General features: G+C 36.8%; 1 protein-coding gene across 33 annotated transcripts in view; it reads left to right on the forward strand.

The window, feature by feature from the left end:
- Positions 1 to 224: 224 nt before the first annotated feature.
- Positions 225 to 25,441, forward strand: part of LOC111909126 (uncharacterized) — a 116,630-nt gene continuing 91,413 nt past the window's right edge. For 5 of the 33 annotated variants that reach the window (XM_052768355.1, XM_052768356.1, XM_052768358.1 and 2 more), the window contains exons 1-2: positions 225 to 550; positions 1,096 to 1,170. The gene's annotated coding sequence lies outside the window, so the exon portion shown is untranslated. Of the gene's footprint in view, positions 551 to 1,095; positions 2,726 to 2,808; positions 5,899 to 13,080; positions 13,284 to 25,441 lie in introns of those variants that run through there. The other 28 variants (XM_052768359.1, XM_052768362.1, XM_052768364.1 and 25 more) reach the window with 19 other exon arrangements.

Consider the following 25,441-nt stretch of genomic DNA (forward strand, 5'->3'; position numbering starts at 1 on the left):
TTATCAAATTACCCTAGAAGTTTGCATTACTTTTTTTTATCATAAAATAATTGTAAATAAATAGACATCACATATAAAATATTAATAATTATAACTGTATATTTGTATATGAAAAAGTTAAAACATAATTTAGATGTATATTTTTATTACATACATAAATAAATATACTAAAGCGAACAAAAACAAAGACTTCAAGACATCCCCATGTGTTTCCATCATTTCTTTCCACTCATCATATCCATGTCCACCCACACACAGGAAGTACGAATCTGCTATATAAGTGTTTTCTTTGTCAATCGATATCTCCAACAACGTTACCCTTCGATACCTCCTTTCTAGCATCACCACCTATCTCCGACGTTTGTTGCAACACTGTAGAGGCTATTTCCGGCGACTAAATCGCGACTCTTTCTACTCATCAGAATAAAGAAATGAGGAAAAAATCCAATTCCCATTCCACCATCAGTCCTCCTTCAACCTTAAACCTTTCTTTATTCTTCGCTTCTATGATCGTATCTCATCTTCCTTCATCTTCTCGGGTTTCCATCTTGTAATTATCGGGTTCGCTACTCTTTATTCTCTTGATCTAAACTTAAGTTCTACATATCCTATTGAATGATGTTTGTTTTGAATTTATCAATCTATCGTTACACTCGCACACAAGTAATTTTGATTGTATTTTGATCGAATCTAGGAAAACAAGTTCATCTTCCCCGTTTTTGGTTTGATTGTTGGTTGTTTGTTATTTGTAAGTTTCACTCGTAAACTTTGGCACCTACTGAAACTGTTCACAGATCTTATTATATAGTGCATTTCAATGCAACGTTGGAATGTATTTTTTGAGTTTTAATAACACAACCCTTTTTTATATGAAAACTTGTTCGATTTAGCCTCTTAGGATGAATCACCAAATATTGCTAGCTCTTGATAGGTTTATGCATAATCTGATGGGTGTTTGATCAATGTGGGTTAACTGTAGTGGAAATGAGATGAAAAACAGTTTATTATTTTGCCAAAAGTTGTAATATTTTTTTCAACCATTATAGTCTTTTAGACAAATGATGCCATAATCATGGTTTTTCACTTTTTCTACAGTTCGACTTATGCATTTGAGAAAGCTCATAAGTTGGATCCGACTTCAAAACTGCCCTTCTTTAGCAGCTTGAAAGGGTAAGCATTCTCACTCTTTAATGGTGTTTTGCCCTCTCTTTTATGTTTTTAGCATTTCAATCAATGAAGAATCCTATTTCATTTTGATCAAGAACATGATGCTGATAAGGCTGTTGACAGGTGAGTCTTTTAAGATGCATCATTTACATTATGTTTATTCTCAGTTTCTGTACTTATTCCCATTTTACTTACCTCTAAAGAGCCCTACAATTTACAATATAGTAAATCTTTTATTTATATGACCAAAACCATTTTAAAGGCATGACCCATGGTTGTGGCCTTGAGACCTATTATGTAGAAATAAAAAGGAAGATGGTGATTAATAGAATACAAAAGCATAGAAAAAGGATTTCGTATTGCATGTTAAAAGTTAAAACTAATAAAGGATAAATTCACTTTCTCCTATCATCTTATAAGTTGAAGAAAGAACAAAGGGAGACCTAAATCAAAGTCCCATGTAACATTTGCTCTTTTGTTTTACACCATAGTAATCAGCATAAAAAACTTGTATCTCATGTTATTTTCGAAACATCTAACACAGAAAGTCTATTTTGTTTTCATATTTATTTGTTTTTTTGGGGGATTAAAGATAAAACAATTATATGGTGTCTGAGAAGCAAAATAACAGGGGGTTTTCTATAATTTGGTACAAACATGGGCTTTCTTGAAGCTACATGCAACATACCTGCAGATTGACTTGCCGCCTATATATAACTTCTAAAATGCCACGCGGTGACCAAACTTCCACATAAATTAAATGTAATCTCTAATCCTTGCAAAATAAAACATATTAAGCATCACCTTGCATAAATTGGTTTTTTTGATAATTAGGATGAGGAGGGCATCCACGTCTTTTCCAGAGACAGGTACCACCCCTTTCCGGACATAAAATTGTAGTTGTCTTATTAACAATCACTGACATGGAGATATGGTTGCAAAAGGTCTAGAGATTGACATGCATACCAATTTCCTTCACTGATGGGGAATCCTTGATGAAAAATGTGTGAAGTGAAGTTCATTAACAATTCTCTAGAAAATGAATTTAAATACAATAATAATGATTGGTTTTTGGTGCGTAGGCTTCACAAGCATATCAAGAAAAATGAATGGAAAAAAGTAGGGTTATAAACAAATCGAACAAGCAGTGGGTTTGTGTTTGTTTATGTTTGTTTAGTTGATAAACGATTATAAATGAACATAAACAAACACAAAAATGAACGAACTTAGAAGAACACAATTGAATATTAAAGAACATAAACGAATAAACAAACAAACTTAAACGAACATAAACAAACAAACTAAAACCAGCACAAATAAACTTAAACGAACTAACACATACAAACCCGTGTAGTATAATATATGTATAATAAAATAAATGAACAAATAGAAACAAACGAACGAACGTAAATGAACATAAAAGAACAAACGTTCACGTACATAAACAAACCAACGAGAGCATTGTTCGTGTCGTTCGTTTAGCTAAATGAATGACATATCTTGTTCATGTTCGTTCGTTTATTAAAAAAACAAATATAAACGAACTTCCCGCCGAAAGGTTCACAAATTGTGAAATTAAATGTTCCGTTTGTTTACAGCCATAGAAAATCAGATTCAATGTTCCAAACTATAATGGTGAAGATTCATAGGGAAAAGCCAAAACTATAAGCTCTTACAAGAATTTGAATTGCTATTTAAATTGTTGGATAATAGTAGCGGTGACAACATAGCTTTCTTGACTTTCAAGATCTTATTTGACACAATAAGATCTTACAAAATCTCATATTGTGGATGCTATTAGATGATGAAGGGACCAAAACATGAAAAAATCGATATAGGGATTAAAGTTACAACCTGATTTCTATAGGGAGAAAAATAAAGAAAGTCAAAATTGGAGAGCAAAATTGTAAGTCATATGTGTGTCTCGCACCTACTCAGTAACCACTCACTAAGTCCAAATTAAAAGAGAGCTAGTAAACCCTCACAAATTACTTATTAGATTAAAAAATGTCAACCTTTCTTTAAACCTTAAGCATTATTTCTTTCTTCTTTTATTCGAATGGCATATTTGTTTTGGTAACAATTACTTTTGCAGACAAATGTCTAGTCATTGTTTGGCTGACAATTGCAGACAATTATGCTTTTAAGAACATCCCCAGTTTCGCGTTTACAAAAGGCATTTTACGTTCTCTTGTATTACCAACTAGATTTGAGGGTCTTTTATAGGATAAAGGTGGTTGTGGTTTCAATCGGTACGATTATTGGTGGTGTCACATGTGATTACATCAGTGGTGAAATGGAGTGCCAAGACAAATCCTATAAACAACCCGCTACGAATATTGTTCTCAAATATCAATATAATCACCAAGGGGCTTGCAATACTATTATGTCGACCTCTCTGTAGGCTTCAACTATCCAATGCTTATGGAGACGACCGATAGGTTCTAGCCCACATAGTTGTCCAAAGACGGGTTGCATTGATGATTCAGTGCTGTCCATTAAAGCTTACTTTGAGTTGGGAGAAGGATGTAAAAACTTTTGCACACTAATTTCAAAATCTTCATGCCAATTAAAAAATGTGTTCGAATCGGCATGTTCGAGAAATTACTACACCAAGATTGACGAGCATTTTATGTGTCGTATACTATCCAACTATACAATAACAATTTGCCATGGCTTTATCCACTATTCAATTTAGTGAAATCAGCTAAAGTAATTCCCCCCCTTTGCTATTTAACATTTAACATTGGGGTTTTCTTATTGTGAAAGTAGCAAATATGTAGGAATTTAGTACACTGAAAGACATGTAATCTAGGAAGATATGGGTAGCGAATCCAAAACACCCATTATTTCGACATATTCCTTACAAACTTCACTCACAACAAAGAGAGGGGGAGGATAAAAGAGTTTAAAAATTTACAAAATATAAGACCTCAAATCCTTGAGGATGAAGAAACAAATGCTCCTCATAGAGCTATCAGCAATCGAACAAAAAATCAACTTGTATGAACAAGTAACAACGGTCACCGATGTACCGAAAAGCGAAAGCTTAGCAACAAAGGCTATTCCAGTGCAAACGACACCTGGTAAAGAAACAACAAATTCATTGAAAAAGCTGATGCTTTGCTAAAAAGCATAATAAAGGAGACAACTACTCCTCTTCCACATGGAAAAACTAGCTTGTTGGTTAATTCCAACCCTTGTACTGAAGGAATCAGTAAAATGACAATTTTGTCACCTACTAACAAATCTGTGCAAGGGCTCAAACCAGATTACAAAAAGGCTCTTAACAAAGAAGCTGAAATATTCTGTGTAATCTACAAAGGGCCACACGCCGGAATACATACAGACTGGGGAATTACAGAGACCTTTTGCAAAGTCGATAAAGTAACATGCAAGAAGTTCAGAAATGAAACAAGTGCACGACTTAGTTTTGCCACCTTCAATGACGAAGCCAATCAAACCAAAAAACCTCTTTTAAAGCCGAAAGTCCAGAAGATCAAAGAAGAGCACAAAGATCAAAGATTTGACATCCCAAATGACGTCGAATATGAAGTCCACAACCCTGCAATCTCCTTTGAAGATTTCAGAACAATCTGGAGTAAAGCTAGAGCGGCATGCCCAGAAGATCTTATCTACGAAAGATTTTTCACAACAGATAAGAAAACCAAAAGTTTGTACAACTTCCTAGAAGTAGCAGATCTAAGATTAATCCAACAAGCCTTTTCGGCAGGATTAATAGACAATATCATCCAAGCTGCAATTTACAAGAACTAAAATTCTTCCCAACCAGTATGATAGAAACCATTAAGAATTTCCGAAAGAAAGTTGTCAAAGAAAAAGATGATCCAATTTACATCAGAGTCATCTCCTCTCTTCCAGAATAGATTCAAGAAGAAAGAATTGCCCCTTATCACTATCTAGAAATTGGCTTAGCAAAAGCTAAAAAAGACATCGAACAATCTCGACCCACGAAAGACAAAGATCTCTCGTTCGAAGAAATCCTTCATCAAAATCATATCAACGGCCTTAGAAGAATTTCTGAAAAGATCATTGAGATAATCTCTGGATCAAAGAAAAAAGTTACAAATTCACACTGTATAATCACTAGCTGGAGCTATGGCAACACCAGTAACAAAGACCTTGAACGAGCATCAAAATTCGGAGAACAGTTCATGAACAACAACTTTGATGCATCTACCACTACAAGACAAATCTTATGTAGGCATGCAGAGTAGTTGTTTGAAGACCATCATTGCAACTACTACAAAAGCAGTAATTCCTCGACAAATGAGGGTCCCTCCTCTGAAGATGACAAATCTTGATCATCTTAAAGAAAGATGCTTCACGCGTCCCCAGTCACTCAAGAAAATAATGCCTCCTACATTATTAAAAAAGATGCTCCGACATCAAAACGATGATAAAATCTTCGATCTAAAAGCAGCTAGCTTTTCCAGCTGTCCATAATAATGTAATCGTAAGTGGATAGAAACGTCATACCTGACGTAATAAGCAATTATCATACCCTCTCAATGTGTTTATAAATTAAGAGTTATGTTTTCATTAGGGGACATCACAACTACGAGTGCAACAAAAACACTCTCTATCCTGTAAATTTTCAAATTAATGTCTTGTGAGTAAAATCTCCCTTAGAAGGGAGAAGATGTAAAATATTGTAAGAGTACTCCCTTTTTGGGAACTCTTTTATCAATAAATCCACGTTTTGTTATACTTGAGTGTTCATACAAAAATAGAGTCATGAAACCTGTAAGTGACAGAGTGTCAGGTCGACGATGGTCAACAGTACCGCATACATGAAAGCAACAGGGAAAGCAACCACACAGACCAAAGGATGACACAGGGTTGCTTGAATAGTTTCTATCTATGTAAGTATAACACCCACTCCAAAACACTTATTGATTAATGAGTTTTCTCTTCACAAATTTTGCATCTATTCCCTTATGATTAAAAAAATCGCACACTACCCAAACTGGTATCAAATCCTTGTTAAAAATGGCATTACATAATAATAAAACACTTTACAATGAAGTTTTTGAAGGAATTCATAATATCGAGATTGAAAATTCTCATCATAAAGAAATAATTTTCAATAATAAGAAAAATTTAGTGCATATAAATTTCAGAATTCTACAAGCACAAAATAAACACACTCATGAATATATACCAACCATGGTTACTATACGTAAGTATCTCCTTCATAAGCAAAAAATACATCAAGAACACCTTGATAAAGCTTTAAACTCAGTTTCAGAACACAGAAAAAGGATTTTAACTTGTTAACAATTCTTAAAATGAATAAAGAAATTTTCAACAATTCTGAAGAAAATAATTCAGAAGAAAAACAAATCTTAACTTATGTTGAAGATGAAGACGACTTTCATGCAAACCTTTTAATAAAACAAGACATTCTCTCTCAAGTTAAGAAAACAGATTTAAAAATAAAGAAAGAAAACATTTTCAAAAATGTTTCTTTTAAACTTAGTATTTAAAACCTCTATAGAGGAAAAATGAAATTTTCTACTTTGTTAGTACTAAAAAAATGTCTGTAGACATAAAAGACACAATAGGAGCTGTTTTTCTACCCCTTTTGACTAAGGAGCAAATAAACAATAACTTGAAAAGTATTCCAGTTGAGATTAGATCAAAAATAAGAATGGTCCAGATCGGAGCTGTAAAATTTTTGATAAAATCCCAAATCCAAGCAGGAATAAATTCTCCCATAAAAATGGCCTTAATTGACAATAGAATCACTGACCGACAGGACTGCATCTTAGGTGCTGCTAAATTAAACCTTGCTTACCAAAAGTTTTTGTGTTCAGTCTATCCAAAGTTTTCTCTGGATTTGAAATCTGCAAATATAGATAAAACCTTATCTTTTATACATCACTTTGATAGAAGTGACCTTATGAGTCCAGGTGAGAAACCATTTACTATAACCTATCTCATAGCATATGCCCTGATCAATAGTCACCATAGCATAGACTACAAGAAAGACGAGTACATCGAACTTGACGACGTCATCTCAGAAATTGGCAATGTCAAAGATAAGCAATTCTGCGAGATAAATCCTCAAGAAAACTCTTGGGTTTTAAACATAGCTAGAAATCGATATTCTGATGTAGACTATCAATTTTTAAACACAAGTTTCTTATTAAGTTACTATCTTTTCTTTCTGAGCTTTCTCCTATGTGGAGTGAATCCATAGAAATTATTGGTCTAAGAGTTTCTCCTAGAGCTTTTTTCTTTCTAGCTATGTTTAAAACCCAAGAGTATTCTTGAGGATTTATGTCGCATAATTGTTTATCTTTGACATGACCAATTTCTGAGAAGACGTCGTCAATTTTGATGTACTCGTCTTTCTTTTAGTCTATGCTATGGTGATTATTGGTCAGGGTATTTTTTCCTATTTGGACATTCATTAGCGTAGTGTCCTTCTTCGTTGCAGATCCAACATCTAATTTTTTTCTTTCCTTGTGGGCAGGAAGTATTCTTTTTAGGTGTTTCTTTCAAAGATTTTTTGAAGTATTTTCCTGGAGAAAATCTTCTCTTTTTCTTCTTCCAAAAAGATTTGTATTTCTTTTTATCTTTATACTTGTTTTTAGTATAGGTTTTCCTTCTGATATCAAAATCTTTGAAGTCAGACAGAATGTTACAACAATCTTTGCTTATAGTTTTAAGTTTTTGTTGTTTATATCTGTCTTGACATATTCTGTCAATTTCTTCTTTTGCAATTTTTGTTGCATAAGAAAGACTGGTTTGCTGAATTCCTCCAATGGCTTCTTTTTTTCCATCTTTCAGTACATATTTCTCCAATGATTGGTATTTTCATAAGATAAGCAGATATCCATTGTCAATATTCACTTCTCTGTGGAATATCATAAATATATGATTCATATCTACATGTGTATTTGTCAAGGAGACAAATATCATGTAACTGGAGTTTTGTCATTGAGACTCTTGCTATGTCGACTTTCTTATTTATAGTGAAGTCTTTATTGGAGACATAATATAGTCCTAAGAAGGTAGTGTAAATGACATTTATAATACTATCAAAAAGGTCTAATCCATGTAATTCCTCATTCCAATTATTATTTCTAAGGAATTTTTGCACAATTCCATCAGTCTTATGTTCTAACAGTAGGAGAACATTTTTTGCATTTCCAAATTCATCTGGGTTTGTTTGTAAGATTAGTGAAATCTCAGTAACCCATTTTTCTATAACTCTTTCTCTGAGTTTTAAGTATTTGATACAATCAATATTGAGTACATTGATCGTATTGCGTCCTTTACCACTTATTGGAATACCATTGCGGACAGGCATTTTGAACTCATACTTCTTTTTCTTCTTTCTCTCACCTCTGTTTGTGGCCATATATGAAGATTCTGCTTCCATTTCTTCGTTGCTATCCGAGTATTCGAACTTGACAGCGTTTATGTTAGGATTGTCTTCCTGTTCTGATTCGGTATCAGGTTCATTTACTTTGTCTACTTTAAAGCATTGATCAAAAAGTTGTGGCTCTTTTTGATATAGTTCTTCACATTCTTCAGTTTCCAAGGATAAAAGCTGAATGAGTTTTTGGTCAGGTTTATCATAGTCTTCATACTGAAGATTAAATAAATATTTCTCGAGTTGCTCGGAGACTTTTTGTTTCATTTTTTCTCCTTCCTAAAGATATCAATCTTCTGGGAGTCTTTTGAGCTACCTAAGTCTGGGTTTCCAAAACTAGGATTGGGAGGTGAGTATTTCTTAAGACCTGAATATTTTCCAGGTTTGGTTTTTTGCTCTATGATGGAAATATTCTTGATGTGTTCAATAATGTCTTTATTACAAGGGCAAAAATCAATCTTTTCAGGTAACTCTTTAGTAATGTCTGCAATAATTTTTGCAGATGCAACTTCTAACTGGGTAGTGGTTACGTATTTATTGACTGTTAAGTCAAAGTTTATGATCATCCCAACTATTTTTTCTTCAAGGAGGTTGATCGATCTATTGAGCTCGGCTAGCGAGGTCATCCTATCAGTTGTTTTAACTGGTCTTGTATATTAGTGATCTTAAGGTTGGTTTCCTTAAGAGTGCCTTCAATATTTTCCCTTTTTGCAACTTCTTCCACAAACTGATTATTTTTTAAAGAGTTTTCTAGGAGGATAGAATGTTTATCAATAGATTTGGTTAATTTAATAGTCAACCTATTTTGATTTTCGATTGTTTCGGATAATTTTTCAAAATCTTTTTTGGCAAAATCATTTTTAAGGGAAGCTAAATCACTTTTAAATTGATTAAAAGGTTTTTTATTTTTTGAAATATCTGTAGAAATATCTTTTGAAACACCAAGGTAATGACTTATTTTTGAAGTCTTTAAAAGACATCTTGCAATGATCTGGTTGAGATTATTGCAATGATTTACAATTGTTTGAATACCAACTTTTCCAGAAGTAGAGAAAACGTATTCTTTCTTTTCAGTATTGTCGTCAAGAGTTTTAATTTTAATTGTTTTACCTTTTTTATAAAAATGAGGAAAATCTATTTTATTACTCATTTATGATCTTAGTGATTTGTTTGATATTCTGACGTAGACTATCAATTTTTAAAGACATGTTTCTTATTAAGTTACTATCTTTTCTTTCTGAGCTTTCTCCTATGTGGAGTGAATCCATAGAAATTCTTGGTCTAAGAGTTTCTCCTAGAGCTTTTTTATTTCTAGCTATATTTAAAACCCAAGAGTTTTCTTGAGGATTTATGTCGCAGAATTGCTTATCTTTGACATGACCAATTTTTTAGAAGACGTCGTCAAGTTCGATGTACTCGTCTTTCTTGTAGTCTATGCTATGGTGACTATTGGCCAGGGCATATTCTATGAGATAGGTTACATTAAATGGTTTATCATCTGGACTCATAAGGTCACTTCTCTCAAAGTGATGTATAAAAGATAAGGTTTTATCTATATTTGTAGATTTCAAATCCAGAGCAAGCTTTGGATTGACTGAAAACATAAACTTTTCGTAAGAAAGGTTTCCTTTAGCAGCACCTAAGATGCAGTCCTGTCGGTCAGTGATTATGTGGTCAATTAAGGCCATTTTTATGGGAGAATTTATTCCTGCTTGGAATTGAGATTTTATCAAAAATTTTACAGCTCCGATCTGGACCATTCTTATTTTTGATCTAATCTCAACTGGAATACTTTTCAAGTTATTGTTTATTTGCTCCTTGGTCAAAAGGGGTAGAAAAACAGCTCTTATTGTGTCTTTTATGTCTACAGACATTTCTGTAGTACTAACAGAGTAGAAAATATTATTTTTCCTCTTGAGAGGATTTAAAATACTAAGTTTAGAAGGAACATTTTTGAAATTGTTTTCTTTCTTTATTTTTAAATTTGTTTTCTTAACTCGAGAGAGAAGATCTTGTTTTATTAAAAGGTTTCCATGAAAGCCGTCTTCATCTTCAACATAAGTTAAGATTTGTTTTTCTTATGAATTATTTTCTTCAGAATTGTTGAAAATTTCATTATTCATTTTAAGAATTGTTAAAAAGTTAAAATCCTTTTTCTGAGTTCTGAAACTGAGTTTAAGGCTCTATCAAGGTGTTCTTGTTGTATTTTTTGCTTATGAAGGAGATACTTACGTATAGTAACCATGGTTGGTATATATTCGTGAGTATGTTTATTTTGTGCTTGTAGAATTCTGAAATTTATATGGACTAGATTTTTCTTATTATTGAAAATTATTTCTTGATGATGAGAATTTTCAACCTTGATATTATGAATTCCTTCAAAAACTTCATTGTAAAGTGTTTTATTATAATGTAATGCCATTTTTAACAAGGCTTTGATACCAGTTTGGGTAGTGTGCGATTTTTTTAATAAGAAGGGAATAGATGCAAAATTTGTGAAGAGAAAACTCATTAATCAATAAGTGTTTTGGAGTGGGTGTTATACTTACATAGATAGAAACTATTCAAGCCAACCTGTGTCATCCTTTGGTCTGTGTGGTTGCTTTCACTGTTGCTTTCATGTATGCGGTACTGTTGACCATCGTCGACCTGACACTTTGTCACTTACAGGTTTCATGACTCTATTTTTGTATGGACACTCAAGTATAACAAAACATGGATTTATTGATAAAAGAGTTCCTAAAAAGGGAGTACTCTTACAATATTTTACATCTTTTCCCTTCTAAGGGAGATTTTACTCACAAGACATTAATTTGAAAATTTACAGGATAGAGAGTGTTTTTGTTGCACTCGTAGTTGTGATGTCCCTTAATGAAAACATAACTCTCAATTTATAAACACATTGAGAGGGTCTGATAATTGCTTATTACGTCAGGCATGACGTTTCTATCCACTTACGATTACATTATTGTGGACAGCTGGATAAGCTAGCTGCTCTTAGATCGAAGATTTTATCATCGTTTTGATTTCGGAGCATCTTTTTTAATAATGTAGGAGACATTATTTTGTTGAGTGGCTGGGGCTTCGTGAAGCATCTTTCTTTAAGATGATGAAGATTTGTCATCTTCAGAGGAGGGACCCTCATTTGTCGTGGAATCACTGCTTTTGCAGTAGTTGCAATGATGGTCTTCAAACAACTACTCTGCATGCCTACATAAGATTTGTCTTGTAGTGGTAGATGCATCAAAGTTGTTGTTCATGAACTGTTCTCTGAATTTGGATGCTCGTTCAAGGTCTTCGTTACTGGTGTTGCCATAGCTCCAGCTGGTGATTATATAGTGTGAATTTGTATAATTAACTTTTTTCTTTATCCTGAGATTATCTCAATGATCTTTTCATAAATTCTTCTAAGGCCGTTGATACGCTTTTGATGAACGATTTCTTTGAACGGGAGATCTTTTTCTTTCGTGGGTCGATATTGTTTGATGTCTTTTTTAGCTTTTGCTAAGCCAATTTCTAGATAATGATAAGGGGCAAGTGTTGCTTCTTGAATCCATTCTGGAAGAGAGGAGATGACTCTGATGTAAATTGGATCATCTTTTGCTTTGAGAACTTTCTTTCGGAAATTCTTAATGGTTTCTATCATACTGGTTGGGAAGAATTTTAGTTCTTGCAAATTGCAGCTTGGATAGATATTGTCTATTAATCCTGCCGAAAAAGCTTGTTGGATTAATCTTGGATCTACTCCTTCTAGGAAGTTGTACAGAATTTTGATTTTCTTATCTGTTGTGAAACGTTCTGGATGGAGGACGTCTCGTATAGTATCACAACACAGTAAAAAAGTAAATAACATCATCCATTGCATTAAATATATAATTTAATACAAGTGTGTTATGTAGTATATAAGACACCAAAACATAAATCAAAATATAAGATGAGTCTTGAATGTGCTCCATCTTCTCAAAAGCTAGCATCGGTACCTGTCTACTGTTGACTTAAGAATACAAGTTATTTTGAAAGAGTTTATCAACATTAAAGCTGGTGAGTTCATAAGTATTTAGTTTCAATGTTTGTATCAAAATGTTTGAATTTTTGTTTGAAGTATGAGTTTGTCAACGTTTGTAGTAAAAGTATGTGAATGTTTGTAAGTGTTTGTAAAAGTTTGTAACTCCTAGAAAATCCTATATTTTCTACTAAAAGTAGCCTTCTACCTAGGCACAACTGTTTTGTATGTTCGTTTCTTGTAAAAGTGTGTAATTTTCCCAAGTGTAACTATCATTATCAAAATATAGTTTGTACATTAATGTTTAAGTGAAGTAATCACCAAATAAATGTAAAGGGTAAATTAATTTAGTACTATAGTGTTGTATTATAGGAACTACTGATGTACTAACTACCTTAAACCGGATTTATATCAAGGTATTATGTGATTAATTGTACCATACTATCGACTGGAAAACATGACAATGTAAGTCGTCAAAAGGTATGACATTTGGCACCCGCAGACCTGCAGGTCCGGCTGTTGCTAGCATCAAGGTGTAGGATAGTCAATCTAGTATAGATCTATACGCAAACTCATGCTCTCCCTCCAGGAGATTCTATTTACAACTCGGGCCATGACAATGAAGGCATGCTCCGATACAGTGGATCACATTTATGTTATCGTATACTTGTATATGTTCTCATTATATATTGTTGTATATGTTCTCATCATAGTATAGCTGTATATGTTCATAGTATTGTTGTATATGTTCTCATAGTAATATGTAATGACTCATGAATGAACTGATTCTTGTATGCTTCATTGAACTAGAAGTAGTAAGTAGTATAACTCTAAACTATACCTATTATAGTTTATTAGTACTCTTGTTTGTATGATTGAATGTATTGAACTGAGATAAAAGTCTTTATATCTATACATATATACATAATATATAACTAAGGGTTCAACGACACTCGGACAAACAACCGGGTACTTTAAGACCACAACCAAACAAGGATAGGAAGTAAAGTGGGTTATCTTTCCTAAGTCCTTCAAACCTTATTTATATAACTATATATGTAATAGACATGGTTTTAACAATATATAAGTTTGAAAACTGTAAAAGAAAGGTTTAGTATTCAAAAGTGAATTTGATAAAGAGTTTGATGTGTAAAATAGTTTGATAAACAGTTTGAAGTCATTTGTTTGGTAAAACAGTTTAAAGTATGTAAAATCCATTTGTATGCTAGTTATTAATCACATGTGATTGATCTAATAACTAACATGGTTTAACTTGTATCCCCCATAAAGCATTTAAAAACATTTAAAAAGCATTTCAAAGGTTAATTAAGGGGTAGTAGTGAGTGGTTTGTTCGGAAGTGTCGGACAAGGTGCTAGGTGTCAAGTGAGGACTTGAACACACACTATGGTCCTAGTTAACATATAATAATTATATATGTATCTAATTAGTCAATTAACAACTAATTAATGAAGTTAAGACACCCTAGGACATGGAAATACTTTGATTCAAGTGCTATAGGTACCAAAGGGTTGCATCTAAGGGTTGTATGGCATGGCATTGGAGTTTATGGCCCAAGGACCACTCCTTATGGAGTTTACGGCCCATGAACATTTCCCCATGAGTTTATGGCCGTAAACTCATGGTACTAAGTGTCATATTGTGTTTTGAAGTCTTATAAGTCATGATTGCACATCCAATGATCAAGTCCAAGCCTTAGGAAAGCATTAGGGGCACATTAAGGCTACATTGTGGAGTTTACGGCCAAAGGACCATATCCTTAGGTGTTCACGACTGTAAACTCTCATGGGGACTTGTTTTGATTGGTTTTTAAGGTCTTAAACACTTCTAGGAAGGATCAAGGTTGGCATCCAAGGCTTAGGAAAGGACTAAGGTCCATTTAACCACCTTAAGAGGGGTTTACGGCCCAAGAACATCCTTGGACATAAACTCCTTTGTTCTTATGATTCTTGATGATTTTCAAGTGTTATCAAGTTCATATTAATCACACAAGAAGCTAGGGCAAGTGTACTTACAAGATAGAGGCTTGATTTGGTGTTTAAGGTCCAAGAACACTAGTGTGTGTTATTGGTGTTCTTGGTGTTTTGAAGAACACTTGAAGATCTAGCTAACAATCAAATATGAATGGATGAAAGGATGTATAACAAGTTGATGTTAGGTTATAACAACAAATCAAGTTGAGAAACACTTACGTTTTCGGAAGATCGGGTGAAGAACGTGATGATAGTTGAGAGAGAATGGGGAGTAAACTTGAGGGTGGAAGTAAGAAATGAGGAGTTTGGGGAGTAAACTCATGTCTAAGCCATGAGTTCACGGCCACTAGGGAGTTTACGGCCCAAACTATAAAAGTTTGGTCGTGAACTCCTTATTAGGGTGGTATGTGTGGTTTTGTAACTCCAAGACCCGAGACGGTACTTCCTTTCCTTCGTTCGTTTAAAGAATAAACACTAAAAACACTCAAACGGACTTTTAAATTGGCTAAAAATTATTAGAAATGTAATTGAATTTTAATTGAAGTGATTGACTTTAGAGTTTGTCCGAATGAAAATTTCGGGTTGTCACATCATCCTCCCGTTAAAGGGAATTTCGTCCCGGAATTTAAGTTTAAGCAAATAAAATAGTTACAAATAACTAAGCGAATAGATGAGGATATTTCAATTTCATTTGATCCTCGCGCTCCCATGTGAATTCCGATCCTTGCTTGGCGTTCTAACAAACCTTCACAATCGGGATACGACTTTGTTTCATCTGCTTGACCTCACGGTCCATGATCTTTACATGTTCTTCCACGAAGTTGAGGCTCTCGTTGATCTCGATCTCGTCGAGTGGGATTACAGGAGTCTCGTTGGACAGACACTTTTTCAAGTTTGAGACGTGGAATGTAGAATGTACGTTACTAAGTTCGTTGGGTAGATTGAGTTTGTAAGCTACAGGGCTGATTCTAGCGAGAATCTCGAAAGGCCCTATGTACCTTGGATTGAGCTTCCCACACTTTCCGAAGCGTATCAAGCCCTTCCAGGGTGAGACTTTCAAAAGAACGCGCTTTCCCACCTGGAATTCCAAAGGTTTCCTGCATTTGTCGGCGTAGCTCTTCTGTCGGTCTCTAGAGGCTTTCAATCATTCACGAATTTGAACGATCTTCTCTGTTGTTTCCCGAATGATTTCCGGACCTGTGAGAGTGCTGTCAGGAACTCGTCCTTTAGCCAACTGGGTGTCACCCACCTCAGCCCAACATAGAGGGGATCTGCACTTCCGGCCATTGAGGGCTTCGAATGGAGCAGCCTTGATGCTCGTGTGATAACTGTTATTGTAGGAAAATTCGACAAGGGGTAAGTGAGTATCCCATGCCTTCCCAAAGTCGATCACATAGGCTCTCAACATATCTTCCAGTGTTTGGATGGTTCTCTCACTTTGTTCGTCGGTCTGAGGATGGTAGGCTGTACTCATGTCTAGCCTCGTTCCTAGGGAACTTTGTAGTGACTGCCAGAACCTCGAAGTGAACCTACTATCTCTATCGGAGATAATGGATATAGGAACACCATGCAGTCGTACGATTTCCCTAATGTATGTTCTCGTAAGCTTCTCCATCTTGTCAGTCTCTTTGATAGGTAGAAAGTGTGCAGACTTGATCAATCTATCGACGATGACCCATATGGTATCAAGTCCACCCGTTGTCTTGGGCAACTTGGTTATGAAATCCATAGTGATCCGCTCCCACTTCCATTCTGGTATCCCCGGTTGTTGTAGAAGACCGGAGGGTTTCTAGTATTCGACCTTAACCTTTGCGCAAGTAAGGCATTTACTCACGAAGGTAGCAATCTCTGCTTTCATGTTAGGCCACCAGTATAACTTTTTAAGATCCAGATACATCTTATCTGAACCTGGGTGGATGGAATACCGAGTGTTGTGCGCCTCGGTCATAACCAAGTCTCAGAAGCCACCATGTTTCGGTGTCCAGATCCGGTCCATGAAATATAAGGCTCCGCCACCCTTGGCTTTTAAGTTCTTATCCATTCCTCTAAGGGATTCACCCGCCACATTCTCAGGTTTTAAGGCTTCAAGTTGAGCCTTCTGAATTTGTGTAGACAAGTGTGAATGGATAGTCATTGTCAACGATCAGACTCTTCGACCAGAATATTCTTTCCGACTTAGGGCGTCTGATACTATGTTGGCTTTACCTGGATGATAACGAATTTCGCATTCGTAGTCATTGAGTAGCTCGACCCACCGTCGTTGTCTCATGTTGAGCTCCTTCTGATTGAGTATGTGTTGTAAGCTCTTGTGGTCTGTAAAGATGATGCTCTTCGTACCATACAGATAGTGTCTACAGATCTTCAGGGCAAACACAATTGCCCCCAGCTCAAGATCGTGTGTGGTGTAGTTGACTTTGTGTGTCTTCAGCTGTCATAAGGCATAGGCGATGACCTTACCTCGTTGCATCAGAACACAACCGAGCCCTTGGTTGGATGCATCACATTATAAAACGAAGTCTTCTATTCCTTCGGGGAGGGATAGTATCGGTGCGGTGCATAAGGATCGTTTCAGCGTTTGAAACGCTCTTTCTTGTTTCTCTTCCCAGTCAAAGGCCACTCCTTTCTGGGTCAGTGTAGTAAGAGGCTTCGCAATCCGGGAGAAGTTCTGTATGAACCTGCGTTAGTAGCCAATGAGACCTAAAAATTGACGAATTTTTGTAGGCGTCTTCGGTGCTGACCAGTTCTCAATGGCCTTAATTGTGGATGGGTCCACATGGATTCCCTCTTCGCTAACCATGTGTCCTAAGAATTTGACTCTTGGGATCCAAAATTCACATTTAGAGAACTTCGCATAGAGCTTCTCCGTTCGTAAAGTTCCTAGAACTTGTCGTAGGTGATCACCATGTTCTTCCTTACTTCAAGAGTAGATCAGGATGTCATCAATGAAAACGATGACGAACTGATCCAAGTAAGGACGACATACTCTATTCATTAAGTCCATGAACACTGCGGGCGCATTGGTCAATCCGAATGGCATCACCACGAACTCGTAGTGTCCGTAACGAGTTCGGAAGGCTGTTTTTGGAACATCCTCCTCTAGCACTCGTAACCGGTGATATCCAGATCTTAGATCAATTTTTGAAAAAGGAACTCGCCCCTTGCAGTTGGTCAAATAAATCGTCTATGCGAGGCAGAGGGTAACGATTTTTGACCGTCAGTTTGTTGAGTTCTCTGTAGTCGATACACATACGGAATGATCCATCTTTCTTCTTAACGAACAAAACCGGTGCTCCCCAGGGTGAGAAGCTTGGTCTAATAAAGCCCTTGCTGAGTAGTTCGTTAATTTGACCATATAGTTCCTACATTTCTGTTGGTGCTAAGAGGTAGGGCGATTTGGCTAGTTGGGTAGCTCCTAGGACTAAGTCGATTTTGAACTCGACCTGTCGTTGCGGAGGTAATCCTGGTAGTTCTTCTGGAAAGATGTCGGGAAAGTCGCTCACTACCGGAATGTTCTTTAGTTCCTTCGTTTCTAGTCTCGTATCGACAAAGTGAGAAAGGAATGCACAATATTCCTTACGTAGATACTTCCGTGCTTGAATACTTGAGATGATACGAAGACTCGTTCTGGGTTTGTCGCCGTAGATGATGAGAGTTTCGTTAGCCGGGAGGTTTAGATAGACTGCTTTCTTGTAGCACATGATGTCGGCACGATGAAGACTCAACCAATCCATGCCGTTGATGACGTCGAAGCTTTTAATCGAGACCGGCATAAGGTCGATTGGAAATGAATGGCTATTTAGAGTTAGGGTACATCCTATGTATATGCTATTTGTGCTCTCAGTTTTTGATGGGTTTTGAGCATTCTAACACTTCCTAAGTGTACATGCAACCCTAATAACCTTGGATCTATGTTTGTCTAATTATCATGCAAAGTTGAATTTCCAAGGTTATATTCCTATCTAGCATACATGGGGAACAATTTAACTTGAATAACAGATAGAATAACTTACCTTGTTGTTGCTTGTGTTCCTTGAAACCTTGTGAGCCTAGCACCCCAAGTGTGATGCCTCAAATGCTTCACACAACACCAAATGCTCTTGGAAAAACTTATGAGAGAATACACACTTCTTAAACTCGGCCAAGCCCTCTAGTTTCTTAGTCTAGCCGATTTTGGTGGAGAATATGATTCTTATATAGTGTTGACACATCTAGGGTTACACCATGTAAACCCTAATGTGTCATGACTCTTCATTTCCATGACCCATGGGTTTGTAACTCCCATGGAGCATCCATGGAGCATCCTATGGGTAGAACCCAACTTGATAATCCATGGAGCCTCTTAGCCCACTATACAAGATATGGATGATTTACATAATCAACCCATATATTTAATTAGTTCTCTTTTGACCACTTAATTAATTCTGAATTAATTATTGATCAAACTAATCAAATAATATTATTAATATATTAGAACTTATAATATATTAATAATCTCCAAGTGTTATTTCTCTCATTCAGTCTATCCAATTGCATGGTGCCATGCAACCCAAATGGACCATGCCGGGTCGGGTCAAGTACATACCAGAAATAGTTATGGACTTAGACACCTTATCCAACAGTCTCCCACTTGGATAAGTCTAATAACTATTACTGCAAGTATGACTTCAGGAACCGATCGGCAATCGGAGCTCTTTTCAAGGTTTCTCGGAACTGAGAAGATGATGGTACGCCATTTAAGATAAGTGATCATATAATCCTCTGTTCTAGATATCAGCCGGACAAATACATGGAACATTGTCTTGCTTATTGTCCAGCATTTGTTTCCCGATTTCCGATTTGTTTGACATAGAACTTAATTGAACACATCAACTTAGTTCTGACCGGGCCCGGTACATGGGACAAAACAAAATCATCGAGGGGCCCACATATCAACTTCTAATCCAAGAAGGAACAGATAAACTTCGACTCATATGTTTGTTCTACCACTCATTGATTACACACAAGAGCACGATTTATAACATCGAGTTACTAATGCGTTTTCGTACAATCAATGCATAACCAACTTGTAAGTAACAAATCATATCTCTAGGTTTGAAGACTTATACGATATTACCGTCTCATGATCACTTGAGATAGAATTCCATGAAGTGATTCCAGTGAGCGTGGGTTGAGTCCAATGCTCAGAACTTATGAGCACTCATGATTGTTGTAGCCTTGTCCAAGACCTCTACAACCAAACATGACAGTCTTGATTCATACCTACTTCCGACATATGACTGACTGTGGGGATTCGAATAATATGTTATACCAAACAAAATTATTCTGGAAGTCAAAACATGCAAAAGAAATATAGTAAACGATCGACAAGAGATAGCAACACTTTACTCATAAATAAAACATTTTATTCATCATCAAATGTCAATTACACTTTACAAATTTCGAGGTTATCTAACTTCTAAATCTAATATCATCCTTCAGCCCTATGCTCCGAGCATGCTGAAGATGTTTAATCCGAGTCAGTCCCTTTGTGAGGGGATCTGCCGGATTCTCACCTGATGATACCCTCTTTGCCACGAGAAGTCCTTCTTCGATCCGATGTCTGATGAAATGGTATTTTCTGTCGATGTGTCTGGATCTCCCGTGATCCCTTGGTTCCTTGGCTAAGGCAACAACACTTTCACTATCACAGAAAATTTCCATTGGCTCTTTAATAGCTGGTACAACTCCAAGGTCTCCAATGAAGTTCTTCAGCCATATCGCCTCCTTTGCTGCCTCACTAGCTGCAATATACTCTGATTCACAAGTAGAATCTGCCACTGTCTCTTGCTTGGAACTCTTCCAAGAAATTGCTCCTCCATTTAGGGTAAAGACCCAGCCTGACTGAGAGCGGAAATTATCCCTATCAGTCTGGAAGCTAGCATCACTATACCCTATTACTCTCAAGTCATCACTCCCACCGAGGGTAAGGACCCAGTCCTTAGTCCTTCGTAGGTACTTGAGAATATTCTTTACCGCAGTCCAGTGTGCCTTGCCAGGGTTCCCCTGAAACCTGCTAACCATGCTCAAGGCAAAGGCTACATCAGGTCGAGTACACGTCATAGCATACATGATCGATCCTACAGCCGAAGCATAAGGTGTTCGTCTCATCTCTGCTATCTCAGCCTCAGTGCTAGGGCTTTGTGTCTTACTCAATCTGGTGGTACTCTGGATGGGTAACTCTCCTTTCTTGGAGTCTTGCATGCTGAATCTCTTCAGCACCTTATCCAAGTAGGTACTCTGACTAAGTCCAATTAGTCTTTTACTCCGATCTCTCAAGATCCTTATCCCTAAAACATAGGCAGCTTCACCAAGGTCCTTCATAGCGAAACACTTCCCAAGCCAGGGCTTTACTTCCTGCAGGGTTGGAATGTCGTTTCCTATGAGTAGTATGTCATCCACATACAATACCAAAAAGCTAACTATACTCCCACTAGCCTTGACATACACACAAGATTCATCTTCACTCCTAGTAAAGCCAAATTCCTTGACCTTCTCATTAAAGCAAAGATTCCATCTGCGAGGTGCTTGCTTTAATCCATAGATGGATTTCTCAAGCTTACACACTCTATTAGGGTACTTGCTGCTGACAAAACCTTCTGGCTGACTCATGTAAACATCTTCAGCCAACTTTCCATTAAGGAAAGCGGTTTTGACATCCATCTTCCATATTTCATAGTCATGAAATGCAGCTATGGCTAACAGAACCCGAATAGACTTAATCTTGGCTACCGGAGAAAAGGTCTCATCATAATCCACTCCAGGAATTTGAGAGAAGCCCTTTGCAACCAGTCTAGCCTTATAAGTGTGTACTTTACCATCCATGTCGGTCTTCTTCTTGAAGACCCATTTGCACCCTACTGTCTTACGACCTGGTACATTTTCAACCAAGTTCCAAACTTGATTGTCATACATGGATTGTATCTCGCTATCCATAGCCTCTTTCCATTTAGCAGACTCGGGGCCCTGCCATGGCTTCCTCGTAGCTGTTAGGGTCATCTTGACTTACTAGTGTCCCGTCACTAATAAGTGTCTCACCTTCTGCAGTAATATGGAATCCATAGTAATGCTCAGGTGCACTCCTAACTCTCGTGGAACGCCTCAGAGGTACAGATTTGTCAATTGGCTCAACAGGAATTTCCTCCTCAAGTTGAGGGCTAGAGTTTGAAGTTCCTTCACCACTTGATTCTTGAATTTCTTCAAGATCAATTTGCCTCCCACTGTTTCCTTGGCTTATAAACTCTCTTTCTCGAAAGACACCTCTTCTTGCTACAAAAACCACATTGTCACTAGGTCTGTAGAAGAGGTAACCAAAGGATTGCTGTGGGTAGCCGATGAAAATACACCTCTCGCTTCGAGGTTCGAGCTTATCATGAGTCTCGCGTCTCACGAAAGCCTCGCAACCCCAAATCTTGATGTGGTCTAGTTTAGGTACTTTACCAGTCCACATCTCGTGAGGAGTTTTGGCAACTTTCTTTGTAGGGACTAGATTAAGAATATGGGCGGCAGTCTCTAAGGCATACCCCCAGAATGAGATTGGTAGCGTAGCTCGACTCATCATGGAACGAACCATATCCAACAAGGTTTGATTACGCCTCTCAGCCACACCATTCAACTGTGGTGTCCTGGGAGGTGTCAATTGTGAGACAATCCCACATTCCCTAAGATAGTCGAGGAACTCTGAACTAAGATACTCTCCTCCTCGATCGGATCGAAGCATATAATGTTCCTGCCCAATTGATTCTCGACTTCCTGTTTAAATTCCTTAAACCTCTCGAAAGTCTCTGACTTATGCTTGATTAAGTAGACATATCCATATCTACTGTTATCATCAGTAAAAGTCAAATAATAACGATTAGCATCCCTTGTGGCATGTTTGAATGGTCCACACACATCCGTGTGTACAAGGTCCAACAAACCTTCACCCCTCTCACATGTGCCTGTGAAGGGTGACTTTGTCATTTTTCCAAGTAAGCATGATTCGCAACTATCATCTGACTTTAGGTCAAACGACTCCAAGACTCCATCCTTTTGGAGTTGGCCTATGCGCTTCTTGCTTATATGTCCAAGACGACAATGCCATAATGATGCTTTATCCAAGTTATTATTAGTAGTAGAATCAATACACAAAACATTATTTCCTAAGTTATCTACAACAGACACAGCTTCATACACACCATTACAAGGTAATGCTTTAAAATAAAGAACATTATTAAAGAAAGCATCAATAGAACCAACTTCATTATTAAACGAAAAGGTAAACCCTTGTTTGTACAAAGCATGAAAGGAAATAATATTTCTTGCCATTCCTGGCGAGTAACAACATTTATTCAAATCTAAACTAAACCCACTACTTAGCGATAAAGTATAAACTCCAATCTTGGTGACAAGTGAAGCTTTCCTATTCCCCATGATCAAGTTTATTCTTCCTTGCTCCACATCCTCACTTCTTCTTAGTCCCTGCAAGTCACAACAAATATGAATACCACAACCGGTATCAAGGACCCAAGATTTAGAATGGGGTGAGTTATTAGAAATGATAGTGTAAATACCTGCATGGTTGGGTTTGACTTTCCCATCCTTCACATCCTGCTGGTATTTTGGGCAGTTTCGCTTCCAATGAGCCTTTTCATGGCAATAGAAGCATTCAGCCTCTTTTGGGTCAGAAGAAGGAGTAATGAAACCTTTCTTGGTTCCACTTGAAGAAGAGCCATCAAGGGTCCGAGCCTTGGTACCCTTCGAAGATCTCTTTCTCTTCCTCCCTCGACTTTTCCCGATTGCCAAAACCGGAGTTGAGTTTAGAGTAGGAGTGATAGCAACCGACTTCCCCTTAAGACCTGTTTCTGCAGTCTTGAGAAGTCCCTGGAGTTTGCTGAGGGTGACTTCTTCCTTGTTCATGTGATATGTCATGCGGAATTGATCATAGCACGATGGTAAGGAGTGCGAAATGATATCTATTGCAAGCTCCTCAGGGAAGTTCACATTAAGCTTCAGCAAACGATCCACATACCTTTGCATTTTCTGCATGTGGCTCGTGACGGATTCCCCGTCCTTCATCATGGTTGTTATCATGGAGCAGATGATTTCATACCTTTCTTGTCTTGCACTTTGATGGTATCTTTCCATCAAATCTTGGTGCATTTCATAAGGGTAGAAATCCTCATAAGACTTTTGGAGTTCCGCTGTCATCGTGGCCATCATGATGCAAGCCACTTTCGTAGCATCCCTTTCATGTGCCCGAAAGTCAGCGATCTCCTGAGGAGTTGCAGTGGTCTCATCAATCTCCTTAAGCTCCTTGTCAAGGACATATTCTTTGTCCTCGTAGCGGGTAATCATTCTGATGTTTCTGATCCACTCATTGAAGTTGGATCCATCAAAGGTGACTTTCCCACACAAGTTCATGAGGGTAAAGGAGCCATTGGGATTAGAGCCAGAAGCATTGTTGGAAGACATCTGAAGAGAAGAGAACAAGATTAGTTTAGATATAAAAGAGTCCTTAATAAAACACCCAAATGTAATATTAAGGCTAGGACCCAATCAAAATATAATATAACTTAGAAGAGGTATGCCGTAATCTAAGCTATACCATATTTGAAAGGTAGGTGAATGACGATTCACCAATTTCCACCACGAAAACCGCAATATTTAAGTATTAGATTTTTTGATTGGTTCTTAGAAATTCCTAGATACTTTGAGATTCAATGAACTTTTCAAAGGCATGTTTCAATCTCGAGTGTGCCCTCCAAGTTTTGTGACTGGGATACCGAGGATCACAAAACGAGGTGTGAAGTAACCATGCAAATCACTTGGTACCCTTAAAGTTTATCACTCAATCGATGTGCCGGTAAACCACACACGGTCCATCGATACTATAATAAACCCTAAGTCACCCGTTACCTACCTTGTTAAGTCCAAGTTAGTGTGCCGGTTAACCACACACGCTCCACCAACAACTTAATCAAAGTGTAAAGTGTAATTTCGTGGAATAGCACCTTATTCACATTTTTCCTAAAGTAACTAAGATTGGGAATTTAATAAAACATTTAGTTACTTTATAATATTCATCATACTTTGAATGAGAATTTGTAAGTCCTTGTCTTACCCGTTCGGCTAACGACCCTCCACCGGTCAAGCAAGCGGTGGGTGAGAGTGGACACCCATTAAGTCACCATTTTATAGGCAACAACCTTATACCCACCTTATAGACCGGCTTCGTGAATGAGGCGTACTAGCGGTAAGACGACTTTGTTCTTATACATATATATAATTATTAAATAATAATATAAGTATAAGGATTGGTTTTTAACTTTTAAAACTCTAAGGGTTGGAACTAAAGTTTTAACTTAACTTTACTTGTTCCAAAACTTGAGGGCAAGTTTTTGTAAACTTTCAAAACTTTTCATATCTTGTAACTTATGAGTTTAATAGAGTAATAAAATGAAGACTCTTCACTTTTCTAACTCTTGTGTTCTTTTAATGGTATTTTAATCCAAGAGACTTTTGGTTTTCCATAACTTGAGGACAAGTTATGGACTCCATTAAAACACATTATGATCAAGAATTAAACTACCAAATAGGTTACAAATAATTCCTATGATCATCTAAACATCATAAGAACAAGAATATGAATATGAACATCTTCAAGAATCAAAATCACATTAAACTTTGTAATTTTTGATAACTAGTTGTTGTAAATGAGTTAGCAAATACATTACACCATCTAAAACAAGTTTTCAAGTACCAAAACAATTTAGGGTAATGTATCCAATCCATTTCCAGCAACTGAAGTCGAAATTCTGCACTCTGTCGACCCTACTCGCCGAGTGCATGAACCT

The sequence above is a fragment of the Lactuca sativa genome, chromosome 2 (genome assembly GCF_002870075.4).
Source record: "Lactuca sativa cultivar Salinas chromosome 2, Lsat_Salinas_v11, whole genome shotgun sequence".
NCBI lineage: Eukaryota > Viridiplantae > Streptophyta > Magnoliopsida > Asterales > Asteraceae > Lactuca > Lactuca sativa.